The sequence below is a fragment of the Lynx canadensis genome, chromosome B2 (assembly GCF_007474595.2).
Source record: "Lynx canadensis isolate LIC74 chromosome B2, mLynCan4.pri.v2, whole genome shotgun sequence".
NCBI classification, from domain to species: domain Eukaryota; kingdom Metazoa; phylum Chordata; class Mammalia; order Carnivora; family Felidae; genus Lynx; species Lynx canadensis.
Genome location: NC_044307.1, coordinates 122,678,923 through 122,692,566, shown reverse-complemented (window position 1 = coordinate 122,692,566; position 13,644 = coordinate 122,678,923). Strand labels below are relative to the sequence as shown.

General features: G+C 41.6%; 1 pseudogene; it reads left to right on the top strand.

Annotated features, from left to right (window-relative positions):
* Positions 1-8,085: 8,085 nt before the first annotated feature.
* LOC115513438 lies at positions 8,086-8,652 on the top strand (annotated as a pseudogene).
* The last annotated feature ends 4,992 nt before the right edge of the window (positions 8,653-13,644 follow it).

Here is a 13,644-nt window from a genome sequence, read left to right as displayed (position 1 = left end):
TCCAGATCCATATTTGGGGGAAATGTCAACAATCAGGTCCAAAGGGAGAGAGTTAGTCTTGAAAGACAGAAAGGATATTGAGACATCAAGAACCAGAGCGCCTGGGTGGCTCAATCAGTGGGGTCTGACTTTGGCTCAGGTCATGATCTCACGTTTCATGAGTTTGAGCCCTGAGTTGGGCTGTCTGCTGTCAGCACAGAGCCCACTTCAGATCCTCGGTGCCCCCCTCTCTCTGTCCCACCCCCACTCACTATCTCTCTCTCTCTCTCTCTCTCTCTAATAAATAAACATTAAAAAAAGAAAAGAAAAGAAATCTAGAATCCAGGAAAGCGATAATAAAGCAGAAAAGAAATCATTATATGGCCACTGATGTATAACCAAACTCTTGGTTTTCTATAAATGCATTGCATTTTCCTTTATGTTAGCAGGGTCATCTGTATCTGGCCGTGAATTTTATAAACTAGAAAGAGGCTTTTATAACCCTGTGAAAACTGTGTCAATGACATCCAAGCATCTGTCGGATTTGCATAGTGTCTGATGTGTTGTGCAGGAATCGGCCACAAATTGTCAGATTGCATCACAATTGCCTCATTACAGATTTTTGAATAAGCTGAGGAAACATTTACTTTGTGATATCCTGCAGTGTTTTGTTTTGGAAATGTGTATTCGTGGAATCAACTATAAGTCATAATATTTACCTTTAACTGTTTTCCAACTTAAAAACATTTTTTAAATTTATTTTTTCTTTTAGAGAGAGAGCACAAGTGGGGGAAAGAGGCAGAGAGAGAGAGAGAGAGAGAGAGAATTTTAAGCAGACCCCATGCTCAGCTCAGCATGGAGCCTGATGCGGGGCTTGATCTCATGGACCATGAGATCATGACCTGAGCTGAAATCAAGAGTCAGACACTCAACCAACTGAGCCATCCAGGCATCCCTAAAATTGTTTTTAATCAGAAAGACCCGTGATTCTCTCTTAACTATAAACACCATTTTTCAGGAAAAAAAATACTTCCAATAAGAAATTTCAGGTAGGGGCGCCTGGGTGGCTCAGTGTGCTGAGCGTCCAACTTCAGCTCAGGTCATGATCTCATGGTTTGTGAGTTCAAGCCCTGTGTCAGACTCTGTGCTGACAGCTCAGAGCCTCGAACCTTCTATGGATTCTGTGTCTCCCTCTCTCTTTACTGCTCCCCTGCTCACACTCTGTCTCTCTCTCAAAATAAATAAACATTAAAAAAATTTAATAAAAATAAATTTAAAAAATAACAAATTTCAGGTAAAGTCTATTTTCTGAAATTTAGATGAAGATAACAGATAATATGCCAGATCAGTTCCCCATAAATCTATCTTTATTCAAACATTGCTATGAGTTGAAATATATTTTGTTTACAAATGTTCTCTGAAATTTGAACAATAATAAATCAGAAAAGAAACATTATATGGCCATTGATGCATAACCAAACTCTTAGTTCTTCCTCCTGGTGTTTTTCTTGATTTCAGGTTGGGTCCTGATATCGCGGTTCCTGGGTTTGGGCCCCACATCGGGTTCTGCCCTGACAGCGCTGAGCGTGCTTGGGATTCTCTCTCTCTCCCTCTCCCTCTCTGCCCTTCCCCAACTTGCTCTCTCTCTCTCTCTCTCAAAATAAATAACTTAAAAAAAAAAAAAAAAGCTGAGTCTGCAGCTGTCATTGGCTGGAGAGAATGCAGCTGACGCACCAGAAAACTGAAGAGACCACCCAAAGTGTTGCGTTCCTACCTCCGGCTGTCAGGGCCCCACAAGGTGTGCAGGAGATACAAAATGTGGGTTCTGATGGTTAAATTCAGTTCCTGTCATTTGCATCCAAACAACTCCCAACGAATATTGCTGAGACAGGAGCTTTCTCAAGCACTGAACACCCTCTCCATGGAAAACAGCACCGTTACTCAAAACTTTGTGCTTAATTTCAGAGGTTCACATTCAGGGATCCTTTACGGTTTCTATGCTTACATATAATCTATTCATACACTTCTGATTGTACGAGGAGGACACGTTCACAGGCTGTCTACTACTCTTCCTGGCAAGAATGCGGGCCTCGCTGAGTAATCTCTGGGTAATATTTGAGAAAAACAGTAGCTAGGACTTTTGTTTTGGACTTTTTCCACCAGATAAACAGAGGTACCAATATAGAAATCACAGCTGATCAAGTCAATAAATAAGGAAGTAAAAAAAAAATATGTGCCAAGCAGGGTACATACTCGGAGCTGTGCAAATGTCCGCATGGACAGAAAGTTCAGGAAAACAAGCAGACGGCACCGGGCAAGATGGTATCATTCAGCTACCAACTTACCGTGAGAAATACCTAAGTGATGGTAGTATTTCCTCGACTAGGGAAAAATATTTATACTGTCGCAGGAGCAATAGAATCGTGACGTAGGTTCCACAACTCAGCTACCTGATTTTATGTATCTTTAGTCCTCTTCTGACTAAATGTGTGTCCAAATGAAAAAAAAATTTCTCTCAGGTCCCCCGGGGGAGTTCCCGACTTCTCACTGTCCTGCACATACACTGTCCTCCCTACACACAGTACATTATGTCAAAAAGATGAAGTGGTCTAATTCCACCAGACCCATATTGGCAGCACCGTGTACAGAGCCCACGTTTATTGCTTTAGTCCTAGATGTGTCCACTTTTCTCTGAGCCCTCTGACACCCCCCCCCCCACCATCAAGTTACCCCTGTGTCTGTGTGGGCCTCGGGCCAGCGTGAAGCAGGACCCGCTGAGAGGTGCTTATGGGACATGGCCTTCATATCCCTTCATCTCACAGCAAACACTCCAGAATGTTCTGGGACTGTGTCGCACCAGTTCCTTGCCCCTGGTAAACAAGCAGGAAGGCGGGGTTTCCAGTGTCAAGCAGGAGAGAGTGCCAGGAGGGAACAGAGGAGTTCTTCATGCCTGGCAGCATCCTTGCTCCAAGATGGCAGTAGCTTCCATGTAGTAGCTGTTTGGCCTTTGAGGAACTTTTGGGGGCCTAGGAAGCTTTACCTCCCCCTGTGTTGTTATCTTTTGCTTTGTGAAAAGCTGTCTTTATGAAATGTAAACATATTTGCATATCCCTTGATTTTCTGAAAGAAAGAGAAGGAAAGGAAGAAAGAAAGAAGAAATAACGAAAGGAGGAAGGATGGAAGGGAAGAAAGAAAGAAGAAAAGAAAGAAAAAGAAAAGAAAGAAAGGAAGGAAGGAAGAAAAGGAAAGGAAAGAAGGAAGGAAAGGGAAGGAAGGAAGGAAGGGAAGGAAGAAAAGGAAAGGAAGGAAGGAAAAGGAAGGAAGGAAGAGAAATAGCCCCTGCCTGGATATTTGTAATAGCCCCTGGTATTTGTCAGGATCTTTCTATTATTCCTATCATCTTCTCATTTTGACAGGCACATGATAAACTTGAATGCTGCCTCCATTTCAGTTAATGCCTTAATTTGAAACTCAATTTTGCCTGATGACAGTTTTCCTTCTAGCCAGTTCTCAAGAACAGTTTGCTTATATTTCCTCCCTTCTTTAAAACATCACACCTTTAAAACTGCATAGTCTTAATGCTGCTGTATAACACACTACCACAAACATGGAAACTTCAAACAGCTCCCATTTATTAGCTCACAGGTAGGCAGCCAGGAGTCCAGGAGGGCCTGACGGCATTCTTTGCTTAGGGCTCGGCAAGCTGAAGTCAAGTTGTCGGCTGGACTGAGCCCTTACCCGGAGAGTCTGGGGAAGAATCTGCTTTCAAGCTCACCTAAGCTGTAGGTGGAATTCAGATCCTTATAACTGGTTAGGACTGAGGTCCTCATTTCTTTGTTGGTTGTCAGATGGGGAAGATTCTCAGCTTCTAGAGGCTTCTCTCTGGTCCTTGTGTGAGCCCCCCCCAACCCCCCCCCCCTCATTTTTCAAAGCCACCAATGGTCTGAATCCCTCTCACACTTTGAATCTCTCTGACTCCCTCTTCTGCTACTTTTTGGAGAAACTTCTCTGCTTTTAAAGGGTGTATCTACCCGGGTGAAGCCTGCAGTAGAATATTTATTAAGCCCACTGACTTGGGACTTTACTTGCATCTGGAAAATTCTTTCATGGCAGCACTTACATTAGTGATTGAATACCCAGGGCACAGTAATCTTGGGGGTGGGGGCCATCTTTCGAGTTCTGCCCTTCACGACTACCAGGTTAGAAGCACTTGAGTCCCCTTCCGGGGGCCTTGGATTAATGTGGAAGCCTCCACATGTTACAGCCGATATGAATATTTTTGCTAGGACAACTTCAACTTTTGGAATTATTTGCTGTTTATTGTTTGGATTTCATCTGCTATGCTTCCTCGTTGTCTTCCTTGAGTTGAGGTGGGGGCATGGGGATTCCTTCTATTTCTTTGCGAGGCTAAAACAGTCTTTAAAAAGTGTATTTTGAGGGGCGCCTGTATGGGTCAGTCAGTTAACTGTCTGACTTTTGATTTTGGCTCAGGTCATGATCTGCTGCTGCTTGTGAGTTCAAGCCCCACATCAGGCTCTGCGCTGATAGAGACGGGGATTCTTTCTCTTCCTCTCTCTGCCTCTCCCTTGCTCACACTCTCTTTCTCAAAATACATAAACTCTAGAGAAGCATGTTTTGAAATATATGTAAAATCTAGTTACAATAGGAGAATATTTCAAAGTATATAATCCCCTATAATAATGGATTCAGTGTCCACAGATTCTTGTGTGTGTTTACCAATGACACAGCATAGCTACTAAGCAATCAGAATGGACACCAACCATGAGGTACTTTATAACATGCTAACGGAGACACAAAAATGACTATAAAAGTAAGGTGTGACACACAAAACAATCTTGTGAGGAAGATGAGCTATGTATGTAATGTAATGTTAAGACATTTATAGGTGTCAAAAGAGAGATAAAAATAGAATGCTTTGTGTGGTCAGAGGGGAGAAATCTGATTTCCACCTAAGGAATCTGGAACATTCGATGGGAATACAGCTCAGGAGGTAAGCCTGTGGAGACCAACTATCCCAGGGCTTTCACACTTTCACCTAGAGAAAAGCCTTTTATCCGGATTCTCTTGGAGTGCCCTCTATACCCTGCATGTTAACGTGCACAGAAACGGTAGAAAATGCTTTCGTATTAATGGAGGCATAACTGTTTTCTGAGCTAGATCTATTTTTGACTAAAGATAAACCATGACATCAAGAGACTCAGAGACTAACCAACAGATTATTGCTATTTTATCCTCTGTCCAAAATAAAATTATAAAATATTCAGATAGTATTGCATTTGTTTTCACAGCTCACAAGACCTCTTTGTTTCTGGCCTCTCACCTTTTAATGGGCATTCCTGAAACAGAGGATTTGGTCCACAACTACACATCTGCTTTAAAGGGGAAGATGTACTGACGCTTTTAGTAGCATCTTCCAGAGTAAAAGTGATCCAGGCCGTGATTGCTTTGATAGACTGTTCTCAGACATGGCTACAATCATTCCTCTCCCTTTGCAATGTGACTTTGTAGCTCTTCCCATCAAGAGGCGGAGCCTATTTCCCTTCCCCTTGACTCTAGGCTGAGCTTGTAACTTGCTTTGACCAACAGAATGTGAAAGAGGTGACATCATGCCTGTTCTGAGCCCTGGTCAACAGAGGCTGTGCCCACCTGCAGGCTCTTTTGGGACTCTGCTGAGCCACCATGTTAACAAGCCCAGCAGCCCGTGGGGCCAAATCCAAAAGCAGAGCTGGATTTCAGGTGCTTGAGGAAACCCAGCTGAGATCAGCAGAAGTGTAGGTTCACAAATAATTTACGGCTGTTACTTTAAGACACTGAATTTTGTGTTGCTGTCGTATTATCCTAGTTCCATTTCTCTCTGAGGCAGGTTGGAAGGGCCGGTCCCACTCTGATCTTTGGTAGCAACATAAACAGTGACCTGGGACAAGGATTTCTCATAGGAATTTTGCAAGCATGACATTTCATTTGTTTTGATAATGTGCAAATTACATCTCTGTGGCAGGTACATACAGATTTTGTGTAATTTGCTTAAGAACTACAGGTAAAGGTCACAATATTTTATTTCCATTTTTTTCCCCTCTAAGAGTGAAAAGTCTGAGTTTCAGGTGCTTCAGAAGAAGAATGGTGAGTTTAATTGAGAGTCTCCTGGACCTCCAACCTTTCAAAATGCTCCAGTGGTACTATTCCCATAACATTGGCCAAATTTGGGGCGGGGGTGGGGGGGCTTGTCTGAAACATTGGGATAACATATTCTGTTTTAATTCTCATAGTTGGTTTCTTTTTATAAGTAGCATTTACAGGGTACTTTATCCTTTACAGAGCAGTTAATTCTTTACAGAGCATTTGAACCTTGTAACTTTAAGATGTGTATATCCTCACCACCACCGCCACCCCTGGTCCATTTTATACTTGAGAAAACTAAGGCTCAAAGAGATTAAATAATTTGGTGTAATGTATGTTCCCATTATCATCTGACATCAAAACCCTTGCTTTTATCCAAGGCTTAATAAATGATTAGTGGTTTGGAATTTGATAGCATGTTACATGTAAGGTGTTCAAAGTGTTCATCCCTTCTTTCTTGTATGATATCTATGTCTTTAATTTGAAAAATATTAAGGACGGAATAATTAACTATCAATAAGTCATTTAATTAAAAAAAAGTATACAGAGATCTACAGTCTTACGTGCAAGCTCAGGTTTCAAGTGTCTATAATCTACTACTAACCTCACTGCTGATGTTGTTGTATTCCTTTCCCCCAAACATTTTATTTGTGACTATTGAAATGGCCAGGAAAGTTGAAAGAGTTTTAAAGTAATACCCATACACTTGCTGCCCAGATTCTATAATTCATAATACTTGCTCTATCATATCCATCTCCCTATGCCTATCCATCCACAATCAATTCTTTTGTGTTCACTTTTAACAGGACAGTTTGGTAGCCCAGAGTAAAATGCTGTTAAGAATATTGCTTTGTGAGCAAAGTTTGTCACTTCACCTTGGCACCAGGGTCTACAGACAAAACCACTGATGATCTGAAAGTCAACTTCAAAGGAAGGATGCCAATAAAAGCACCAACTGCAATTAGTTTCAAAGTGACTCACATGGTCTGAATGGAGGCATTGCTTGCCTGCTGATAGGAAGGGTTGGCAAGAATGCAACTCCTGCCTGCTGGCCCAGAGAATGTTCCTTTACTGCAGCTCTAATTCTGAGTCATATTTTGAGCCTTCTTTCTTTATTTTTTTTCCTCCTGAGACTTCCCTCTCAATAGTGATATAAACAAAAATAAAAGACATGGAAAGGAATCATGGAATCATGGGGTATAGAAGGACAGGAGACCACCTTGTGCCTCTGCCAAAGAGCCCAGATGTCCAAGATGAAGGGTAAAGCCCCTTGAGCATAGAAAACTGAAAAATATGTACAGTGATGGAAGGAAGAGACAAGGCAACTCCAAAAGAGTGATACAGCTAGATACTAGGAGTAAGAGAAGTCAATATGAGCTTTGGAGGACTGGAAAAGAGGCCCTGAAAATACTCTTCTATTGTTTTAAAACCATAATGTCTGTGTAGGCCAATAACTGATTTTCTGTCCCCCGGGGAACATTGTACTTCATACCTTGTTCCACTCACTTGATACAAGTATTGAACCAAAAGAAAACATTCTTGCCAATGGATTGGGAATTTATGGTGTTGGGAACCCCACGAACTCCAATGTACACTGTTAGCTTTCTTAAATTGGGTGGGGGAAATTCTATGGCTGCTTGACTGGCTGCTGGGAGTTTCTCCAGTAAGTAAAACCCCAGTGACTCTTCCTCTCATTGCTAAAACCACAACCACTGTGTTTGGGGATTAGCAGATGTTTACGCTATGTTACCACTTACCCAGAGAGCAGTAAAAGGGGTGAAATTAGAGGCGCGGAAAGAGAGAATTTTGGAGGAATTTAGGCAATTGTCTTGCTGTATGAAGAGCAAGGAAAAATTCTGCTCCACCCAAGTCTCTTATTGGTGTAGCACATTATTTTTTAAAAGTAAACTCTACCCCCCTTGTGGGGCTCAAAGTCACAACCCCGAAATCAAGAGCCAGGCGCACTGGTGTAGCCCATTATTCACGGATTTCGTTAAAAATGCAGCTTGAAAAATGCGGGGCAGCTCCAAGTGTTACAGATTAACAGACAAAACAGTCATTGGATGCAGCAGATTTCATGGAGACTGTCTTACAAAGATTTTGTCTTACAAAGATTATTGAAGTAAGACTAAAGATGTATAAGCATTCCAATAACAAGACCATGACTACAGGGGCGATTGCTGCAATGCTGTCTACAATCCTCTATTCAAGTCGCTTCTTTCCATATTATGTTTACAACATCATCGGGGGACTGAAGACGGGAAAGGAGCTGTGTACAGCTTTGGCCCAGTAGGGTCCTACCAGAGGGACTCGTTCAAGGCTGGAGGCCTTGCTACAGCCCCTGCTTGACAACCAGGTTGGTTTTAAGAACATGCAGAATGTGGAGCACTGTCCTTGGACAGAGCCACGTGGCTTGTGAAAGATGTCTTCATTTCAGCGGCTGAGAGGGACATGTACACTGGGGATGCACTCAGAATCTGCACTGCGACCAATGAGGGCACCAGGGAGGAGACTGTTCCCCTGAGGAAGGATTGATTTGTGTGCTGTTTTCATTCATAACTGGTTAATTTTGTATCTTGGAACTATTGGACTGATTTGTTTTATTAAATAAAACTTGAAGTAATTATTCTAAGCAAAAAAAAAAAAAAAAAGAAAAAAGAAAAAAGGATTGTAGATGTAGGAAAGGATTAAAACATTAAGCCCAGGATGAAAACACTCGTGTCATCCTAACTGGTTATGGAGATGATATAAGGCTATAACCATTGTAGGAGAGGTGAACAAGGGGCTTGCGGGGAACGCATGTTGTGGGAAGCACTGTAGAACCAGAGTGGCTGGACGAGAATAGCAACTGAGCCATTGGGATGGAAAACTACTTGGAGTAGTTGGGCCATCACAACTGCCATGATATTCCAGACAGATGTCTGGTCTTCCACAAGGCCCGAATCTAGATGCGCCCTTGGTGTTTGCAGCCTTCACAGCTCAAGTCACTGAAAATGAAGACCTGCCCTCATTCTGAGGTGTCCCAGCATTCCAAAAGCTATATGCGTGTGAGAGGAGAAGAATGAGCCACAAAATCTTCAATCACTCCTCCGTGTCCTTCCTGCTAGTGAACGTTAGGATCTTAGATATATTAGCGGCAATGTAATTTTTAGTTGATTAAGTAAGCCTACGTTTATAAGCAGTGGTTTCAATGAACTGGATTATGTCCCCTCAAATTTCCTATATTGAAGCCCTAACCCCCAGTGTGACTGTATTTGGAGACAGGGTTTTTAGGAGGTAATGAAGGTTAAATGAGGTCATAAGGATGGGGTCCTAATCTGACAGAATTGGTGGCCTTATGAGAAGAGGCAGAGGTAGATGAATTTCTTGCCACCACAGAAAGGCCATGTAAGGACACAGTGAGAAGGTGGCCATTTACAGTCTAGGAAGAGAACATTCCTAGCTCCTGACCAAGGTGTCACCTTAATCTCAGACTTCTCATCTCCAGACTGAGAAAATAAATTTCTGTTAGGTTGTCTAGTCTGTGGTATTTTGTTATGGAAGCCCAAGTTGACTAATACAGGTGGTAATACGACCAAAGTAGGAACACAGTTCTGACTTCTGGTCAAACACACTTTTTGCTTTTCTATCTATCAGCCAGCTTTCTTCTATTCTAATTCTTTCTCTATCTCTCTGTCTCTGTCTCTCCCTCCCTCCCTCCCCTCCCCTTCCCTGTCTCTCTCTGCCTTTTCCTTCACCCTTCTCTTTCTTTCCCTCCCTGCCTCCCTCTCTCTCTCCCCTCATCATCTATGTATTATCCAAAAGAGTATTCTATTCTTAGATTCCAGATAACCTAGTGATGATAAAATTTAGCAACATCGCATTTAAAAGGGGCTTCTCAGAGGATCAGGAACCATGAGAATAGGGGAGTTCTATATGCTATAATAGCATTCTATGTTTTTCTTTTGTAATAGTTATATTTACCCTTGAAGCTGTTTTGTTGTGTTTTTTTTTTTCAGGCATTTTTTTTCCACCTATTTCATTCATCCCACACCCACCTCCCCTCTGGTAACCATCAATTTGTTCTCTATATTTGTTCTGTTTCATTTGTATCTTTTTTTTTCTTTGTTCATTTGTTTTGTTTCTTAAATTCCACATATAAGTGAATAATACTATATATGGTATTTGTCTTTCTCTGACTGACTTATTTTGGTTAGCATTATACTCTCTGGATCCCTCCATGTTGTTGCAAATGGCAAGATTTCATTCTTTATATGGCTAAGTAATATTCCATTGTACATATAACAACATCTTTAGCCATTCATCTGTCGATGGACACTTGAGTTGCTTCCACAATTTGGCTATTGTAAATAATACTGCAATAAACATAGGGTTGCATATATCTTTTCAAATTACTGTTTTAATATTTTTTGTCATCCCTGAAGTGTTGTGTTTTTCCCTAGAACATAAGTTCCATGAAGACAGAGGCTGCTTATCTCATTCACTACCATATGGTTAGCTTCTAGCAAAAAAGAAGTCACTAGGTTTCCCTTTTGCAACAATTCTCTCATTTCTGTTCAACAAACATTCACGAAAGCCTTACTCTGAGTGAGGCACTGTGCCCATGGAAGACACTAATAGAACAATGGTTCTCAAAGTGCAAATACTGAGCAAGTATCATCAACATCAACTGGGACCTTGTTAGAAATGCAAATTCTTGGACCCTATCCCAGGCCTACAGAATCAGAAACTCTCGAGGTGAGCCCTTCCATCTGGGATTTCACAAGCTCTTCAGCTGACTGATGCAGACTTAGGTTTGCAGTAGTGGCTATGCCAATCATTTATTACAATTGCCCACATTCTTCTGTCTAGGTAGAAGGAGTCCATGACACCCAGCACTGAGATATTGTCAAAGCTCTTTGTAGCTCAGGGATGCTCAAGCCTGACCGCTCGTTAGAATCACCTGGGGCACATCCAAAATACCCAATGCTGGGCTCCTCCCCCAGAGTCTGCTTCAACTGGTTCAGTGTATGGCCTAGGCATTAATGTTTTAAAAGCTCTCCAGGTGAATCGAGTATGTAGCCAAGGTTGAGAACCATTGAGGGAGTTGGAAGTCTACAAAGGGAATGGGGAATGGAAAGTGAGAATGCTGAAGGAGGCTGAAGTCTTGGGCTGAGTCACATGAAGCTGCCATATTTGTAGGTCAAAATCTGTCAAATGTTGGCAGTTGTATACGGTTTAACCTACTAGATGTTCTCAACTCCCAAACAAAAGCAGTCATGGCATGTAGCCAACAAAAGGGCCCAGGAAATGGAGAAATCAGAAACTCAATTAGTCTAACTAAAGCACAATCCATTATCTTCACCACTAGAAATAGAACTGCTATTGTGACTTTCGGTTACTTTTCCTCAAGGACGAGGGTCACAGACTTTTCCTGTAAAGGGCCTGATAATAAATATTTTAGATTTTGCAGGCCATGTGGCCTCTCTTGCAACTGTTCAACTCTGCCACGGTAGTGGGAAATCAGCCACAATGTGCAAACGAAAAGGCGTGGCTATGTTCTTGTATGTGTTAAAACAGGCAGTGGGCCAGATTTGGCCAGGGGTCATAATTTGCCACCCCCTGCTCTATGATATGCATTTTTAGTAAGAGTGCTAGAGAGTAGACTTAAGATTTTTGCATGATGATACAGCTGGTTAGCTGACTCTAGTGAAGTTATACGAATTAGCTATAAGACACAAAGAGGGCTTCCCTATATCAAGAGGCTTTTAGGTGACACAACAGAGCATTGCTGAATTCCTTGGAATAGAAGGACTCCCATTTAAGCAGCAGTTGGGAGGTTTGGGAACAGAAATGGGAGAAGCCCCAAACTGTAGAAACTTTTTTCTCTTCTTGTACAACTGGTGATTAGCCAATGTTATTGTACAGTTTGCTAAGGCTATCATATCAAAGTACCATACTGGGTGTCTTAACCAACAGCAATTTATTTTCTCATAATTTTGGAGGCTAGAAGCCTGAGATCCAGCTGTTGGCAGCATTTGTTTCTTTTAAGACCTCTGTCCTTGATTTGTAGATGGCCATCTTCTTCCTATGTCTTCACATGGTCACTCTGTGCGTCTGTGTCCTAATCTCCCTTTCTTAGAAGGATATAAGGACATCACAGTTATATATATGACCCCATTTTTACCTTATTACCCCCATTTTTACCTTATGCCCCCATTTATAGGTCCTTATTCCACATATAGTCACATTCTGAAGCGTTGAGGGTTAGGACTTCAACATATGCGTTAGGAGGAGACATAATCCAGACAGCAGTTATCAAGTACATTGCTTTCATGAACAATACACTTGTCAAATAAATCCTCTAAAACCACTGTAGTTTCCCATGTGCAGCAGCTTAATGACTTCACTTACTTGGAGATGGCTAGAGCAGGAAGGAGTCTGTCCATAGCTGAGCTCATCCAAACTCATTTTATTTTTTTAAGCTTTTTTAAAATTTTATTTTAGAGACAGAGTGTGTGTAAGTTGGGGGAGGGGGTAATGGGAGAGAGAGAGAGCGAGAGAGGGAGAGAGCGAGAGGGAGAGAGAGAAAGAATCTTAAACAGGCTCCACACTGAGTGTGGAGCCCAATGTGGGGCTCGATCCCACAATCCTGAGATCATGACAGGAGCTGAAATCAAGAGTCGGATGTTTAACCAACTGAGCCACCTGGGCACCCCATCCAAACTCACTTTATAGCTAAGCAAACACAGACCTAGAGAGATGAAGTGTTTGATCACTGTCACAGGTAGGTCATGAATAATGATGCAGGGATGCTAACTCATATTCTTTCATGGACTTTCCAAATATGTATTAAGTACCTTCCACACGTTGGGTATTGGGTTAGAGACTGAAAGTATAAGAACATTCCCACCCCGGAATGGTTTAGACATGCATCAACCCATGAGCCATGGTTAAGCATGTGGCTCTGATCTGCCTGGGGAAAGTGGTCAAAATTTGTGAAGGCTGAACCCCTGTGGGTTTCAGAAAAAATTCATAAGTAAAAAGTTAGGGAGTCTTTTTTTTTTTAAAGTAAGCTCTATGTCCAACATGGTGCTTGAATTCACGACCCACAAGATCAAAAGTCACATGCTCCACTGACTGAAGCAGCCAAGTGCCCCTAAAACATTAGGGAGTCTTTTCAGATATTTCTGATTTTAAGTTTCAAGCTCTTCCTTTATTTTATGGTGTCATCAAGTACAGGGCTCTATGGACTTAATACCAATTTTCAAAGAAAGAAAAATCAAACTATGTTAAAGACACACCTGATGTCAGAAATGTTAAAACATGAATAAAGACATTTAGTCTTAAAGAAATATGGCTAATAAAATAGGAAATCTGAAACCATTCTCTTGGTACTTTTGGGGGGCATCCAACACAATATTGCTCTGTAATTTGAAAATTACATATATCAGATTTGTAGAATTTTGAATTCTGCCTGGCATGTGAAGTGCTCAATAAATATTTGTAGAATACGTGAATAATTTAGGTTCTTGCCAAAAAAGTAAT